We start from the raw sequence: 6000 nt of genomic DNA, 5'->3' as shown, positions 1-6000 counted from the left end.
AGAAACCGAATGTATTGCTGGTGAAAGAATATGGGTTAGGGTTTCAATTGATTTCTGGGAACAAATCAATCGATTTTATAATTCGGGTTTCTATCAATTTTTTTGTTTGAATCAAATTTAAGGATTTCTGAGTTATGGATTCCATTAAAGTTCTAGGGTTTTTAAGTTTGTGAATGGAAGTTGAGTTTTAGGGAGTGAGAAAAGTGTATGAGTTTGATGGAGAGAAGAATAATTTTAGGGTTTTAAGGTGAATTCATTGGGGTTGAAGAGGGATTTCAATTCTTGGGGAAGAAGAACCTGTTCGAAGATGGAAGAAGCATCAGAGTAAGATGAGAAGGTGTGTTTGATGAGATATACAGAATTTTTGAGGCTGAAAGTGAGAGCTCATGAAGTGGTGTTTCTGAAATTTGGGAGTTCGACGAGGGACTAGAGCATGAAAATAGTTGTGATTTTTATTTTATTTTATTATAGACCCGTACGATAGCGCTTTCTCAAAAAGTGATATTAAAATAGTACATCTATAATAGCGCTTTCGCATAAAATGCTATTAAACACTTTTTAAATATTTTAAAATTTTTTGTCGGCACCTTATAATAGCACCCGAAAAATAAATGCTATTATAAGTGTCTCTGTCAAATTTTTAATAGCGCTTTATTAAAAAGTGCTATTAAACTAGTGCTATCATATGTTATAATTGTAGTAGTTGAAATTCTATGTTCAACCTTCTTGTCAACTTCATCATTGATCTGCACGACACTTTTGATCCTTTTCTTCTTTAATAGCCTTTGTCTTCATCAAAACTATATATAAGATATATATTCTTCACAATATCCCCCTTTTTTGGTATGACAAACTCTTTGAATTCTTTTTTTCATAAGATTGAAAATTCTTCCTCTAAGTTGTGTGTCTCCCCTTAATTGGTGAATTTTGCAATGACGAAGTCAAACTTTTGACGATATTGTTCCATCAAGTCATAGGCTTGCGGCGACAGAGTTGCAGAGTCACTGCGTAGCGGGATCAAAAAAGCTTAATTTTGAGGCTATCAACCTCCTTTTGTCTGTGGAAGATGCGAACATAGGGAACTTTTCGTGTAATCCAAGGGATCTTGCTGAAAAGGCTACACAGGATATCCAGGTTGTGAAGTCAACATTTAATTCTATTGGAGAGGCTGCAGTAAGCGAGGGACACGTGGAAGGGTTTTTCAACGCTGATGGTAAGGGAGCAATAAATGCAATTCAAAATGGGGCATCGAGGAAGTCAAATGATATGTGTGTTAAGATCTGTGGGGCAGGAGAGGTGGGCCAGGGGAAGGACTATAACGAAGGGACGCTTTTGGGCCAACAAGATTCAGACCCAATCTCATCTCCATCGGGTGGACATGTGGTGATTTCTAAGCCCATAAGGAGGAAACCAATTCATGAAGTATATGAGAACACAAAAATTATGTTCGAGCCTTCGTACTTCTCAGCCCTTTTGCAATCTCAAGGAAACCCAAATTATCAGCTACTTCAAAAATCAGGTGGAAATTTGATAGGGGCAAAATCTAGGAGCTCATCTGGATCAATGTTAAGTGGTGACTCAATGGAAGATTCGGGAATCAATCAAGGAAATAATAGAATTTCGAAGAGTCTAGATAGAATTCCGGCCAAAGTATGGAAATTAATAAAAGAACTGGGAATAAAAGGTGAAGAAGATGATGAAGTCTTTGAAGGGATTGTCAGAGACATTGAAGCAAGGAACGTAAGTGTTTTGAAGAAGGGAAGGGGAAAAATAGTGTTCCATGAATCTTGGAACATTTAACATTAGAGGGGGCGACAATTCAATCAAGAGAAGAAGAATTTGCCAAGTTTTTGCTAAGGAGAAAGCCGATATATGCTTCAGTCAGGAAACTAAAATCAAGAAGATGAAGGATAGTGTTGCTCGAAGCTTTTGGGGCTCTGAAGAGTGTGAGTGTATGGCGGCAGACTCAGAGGGCCAATCTGGGGGGATGCTGACAATCTGGAGGAAAGGGAAAATCAGGCCAATATTCAGTTTTAAAGCTAAAGGAATTCTGGGAATGAATGCAGATTGGAAAGGTAACAACTGTTATTTCATCAAGTCATAGGCTTGCAGCGACAGAGTTGCAGAGTCACTACGTAGCGGGATCAAAAAAGCTTAATTCTTAGGCTATCAACCTCCTTTTGTCTGTGGAAGATGCGAACATAGGGAATTTTTCGTGTAATCCAATGGATCTTGCTGAAAAGGCTACACAAGATATCCAGGTTGTGAAGTCAACATTTAATGCTGTTTGAGAGGCTGCGGTAAGCGAGGGACACGTGGAAGGGTTTTTCAACGCTGATGGTAAGGTAGCAATAAATGCAATTCAAAATGGGGCGTCAAGGAATTCAAATGAGATGTGTGTTAAGATCTGTGGGGCAGGAGATGTGGGCCAGGGGAAGGACTATAACGAAGGGACGCTTTTGGGCCAACAAGATTCAGGCCCAATCTCATCTCCATCGGGTGGGCCTGTGGTGATTTCTAAGCCCATAAGAAGGAAACCAATTCATGAAGTATATGAGAACACAAAAACTCCATTCGAGCCTTCGTACTTCTCAGCCCTTTTGCAATCTCAAGGAAACCCTAAATATCAACTACTTCAAAAATCAGGTGGAAATTTGATAGGGCAAAATCTAGGAGCTCATTTGGATCAATGTTAAGTGGTGACTCAGTGGCAGATTCGGGAATCAATCAAGGAAATAATAGAATTTGGAAGAGTCAAGATAGAATTCCGGCCAAAGTATGGAAATCAATAAAATAACTGGGAATAGAAGGTGAAGAAGATGATGAAGTCTTTGAAGTGATCGTCAGAAACATTGAAGCAAGGAACGTAAGTGTTTTGAAGAATGGAATGGGAAAAAACAGTGTTCCATTAATCTTTGAACATTCAACATTAGAGGGGGCGGCAATTCAATCAAGGGAAGAAGAATTTGCCAAGTTTTTGCTAAGGAGAAAGCCGATATATGCTTCATCCAGGAAACTAAAATCAAGAAGATGAAGGATAGTGTTGCTCGAAGCTTTTGGGGCTCTGAAGAGTGTGAGTGGACGGCGGAAGACTCAGAGGGCCAATCTGGGGGGATGCTTACAATCTGGAGGAAAGGGACAATCAGGCCAATATTCAGTTTTAAAGCTAAAGGAATTTTGGGAATCAATGCAGATTGGAAAGCTAACAACTGTTATTTCATTAACGTTTACTCTTCCTGTAGTATAGTGGATAAGAGAGTCCTATGAAAAAACTGTTAGATTGGAAACATAGTATGCCAAGAGGGGAGTGGATTGTTGGGGGGGATTTCAACGCAATTAAACTGAGGGAGGAAAGGTTGGGGAAGGTACAGGCAAGCAGAGTCGAATTAAAGGAATTTTCAAAATTCATTGAGCTTCTAGAGCTAGTGAATCTACCATTATTGGGGAACAAATTTACTTGGATTAATTCTAATGGCAAAGCAAGAAGCAGGATCGACAGAATATTAGTATCAGAAGGTATAATTGAGTCGTGGAATGCAGTGGCACAAGTATCGGGCAACAGAGACATCTCAGATCAACAGCCTATGTGGATGAAAACTAGTAAATTGGACCGGAGTCCTAAACCATTCAAAGTCTTTCACTGTTGGTACGATCATGATGACTTCTACAGCTTTATAAAAAAGGAATGGAGCTTAATGACTGTGAAGGGTTCAAGTGCATTCATCCTTAAAGAAAAATTCAAAAGATTGAGAGAGAGATTGAGGTGGTGGAATCAGAATGTTTTTGGTTGGTTAGACTTGACTCTTGAAGAAGATGTTGAGGAGTTGAATAGACTGGAGGATGATGAGGCTATTATCTCTACTCAACAAAGAGATGCAACTGTTGAAAGAAGGAAACAAGTTCAAGCAAGCATATGGAGTAATTTGCATCACAAATAAAGCATGTTAAAGCAAAAGTCAAGGGAGAAATGGATCAAGGAAGGGGATAGAAACTCTAAGTACTTCCACTCAATGTTGAAATCACGGTTTAGAAGAAACTCTTTGGTAGGATTACAAACTGAGCAAGGGTTAGTGGATGGAGTGGATGAGGTTAAAAAGAAGGCCAAGGAATACTTTGAGGAGAGTTTTAAAGCGAACGCGTCTCCAAGGCCGTCATTGGTTGGTTTAGAATTTAACAAATTGTCTGATGAGGAGTGTTGCCGGTTGGAGGAGGTTTTCATAGGGGACGAGATTAAAGAGGTGGTGTTTAACTGTGATGGAGATCGAAGTCCTGGCCTTGATGGGTTTATCATGGAGTTTATTAAACGGTGTTGGGATGTGGTGGGGAAAGACATAATCCAATGCATTCAAGACTTTCATCATAGAGGGATATTACCGAGAGCCACGAATGCGGCTTTTATAGCCATTATTCCTAAGGTAGAAAACCCTCAAGGGCTGGAGGAGTATAGGCCTATATGTCTAATTGGGTGCGTTTACAAAATTATTGCAAAATTGTTAGCAGTAAGGCTGGGGAAAATTATTGGCAAGCTAATCTTAAAATCCCAAACAGCTTTTGTCCCTGGAAGACAGATCCTTGATGAAGTATTAGTGACAAATGAAATTCTGGACCAGGCTAAAAGGAAGAAAAGGAGCTGCTTATTGTTCAAAGTAGATTTCTCTAAGGCTTACGACTGTGTTGACTGGGGTTTTTTGAAAGAGATGATGATTAAGATGGGCTTTAGTGGAAGATGGATGAAGTGGATGGAGGCAGGGGTATTTAACAACAATATGTCAATTTTAGTTAATGAGAGTCCGACAGAAGAATTCAAAGCTTTTAGAGGGTTGAGGCAAGGGGATCCTCTATCCCCTTTCTTGTTTACAATAGTGGCTGAAGGCCTAGCTAGATTGGTACGGCAAGCTACGTTGAGGGGACGTATTAATGAGAATGTCTCTTATAATCTTCTACAATTCGCCGATGACACAATTCTAGTGGGAGAGGGATCATGGAGCAATTTATGGGCAATCAAAGTTATGCTACGAGGGTTTGAAATGGTGTCAGGTTTGCGAGTTAATATGTGGAAGAGTAAACTATATGGTATAGGAATTGATGAATATTTCTTACATGCTGCTAGTCAATTCCTTTGTTGTAAATTGGACATCATTCCATTCAAATTTCTAGGAATAATTGTTGGTGGCAATCATAAAAGGGGCAATTTTTGGAATCCGATTCTTCGAAATATGAGAGCGAAGCTGTCACCATGGATAGGAAAATTAATGTCTATTGGGGGTAGAGTTACCCTTATTAATTCAGTAATTACCAATCTACCTGTTTACTTCTTGTCTTTTTTTAAGATACCCAACAAAGTGAAGAAAGAGATCATCAAAATTCAGAGGAATTTTCGGTGGCACAATGTAGTGGAGAAGAAAGGGATTGATTGGATTAAATGGAGTACAGTTTGTTTGCCCAAGAAAGATGGAGGTTTAGGAGTCAAAGATATGGAGATCTTCAATAGGGCTCTGGTCTCTAAATGGTTGTGGAGATTCCTAAATGATGATTGTGCAATTTGGAAAGGGATTTTGGAGGAAAGATACGGCAGGTTACATGAAAGGATTCTTTTTAAAATATCAATAGGAAACAAAGCTTTGGTATATTTATGGTGGAAAGACTTGATGAGGATAAGTGATGTATCTGAAGATACAGGTTTCACACAGATTTTATCCATCAAACTAGGAGATGGTGCGTGCGTGCCGTTTTGGACGAAGAGGTGGATCGCGAACAGCTCTTTCTGTTTACTTTTTCCTTCTCTTTTTCAAGTTGTGACAGAAGCGGACGGTAGTGTGCAGTCGATGGGAAGATGGGAAAATTCTAAGTGGGTATGGAGCATAACAGATTTGAATTTAGTTCTCAATCTGGAGGCAAGGGAGGAACTTGAAGATCTGAAGCAGATTCTAATCGAGATAGAGTCTAGGAATAATGTGAAAGATAGCTTTGTGTGGCCATTAAACGTTTTTGGCGAATTTA

This window comes from Vicia villosa, linkage group LG1, assembly GCF_029867415.1.
Source record: "Vicia villosa cultivar HV-30 ecotype Madison, WI linkage group LG1, Vvil1.0, whole genome shotgun sequence".
Classification (NCBI taxonomy): domain Eukaryota; kingdom Viridiplantae; phylum Streptophyta; class Magnoliopsida; order Fabales; family Fabaceae; genus Vicia; species Vicia villosa.
This window is presented reverse-complemented; position numbering follows the sequence as displayed.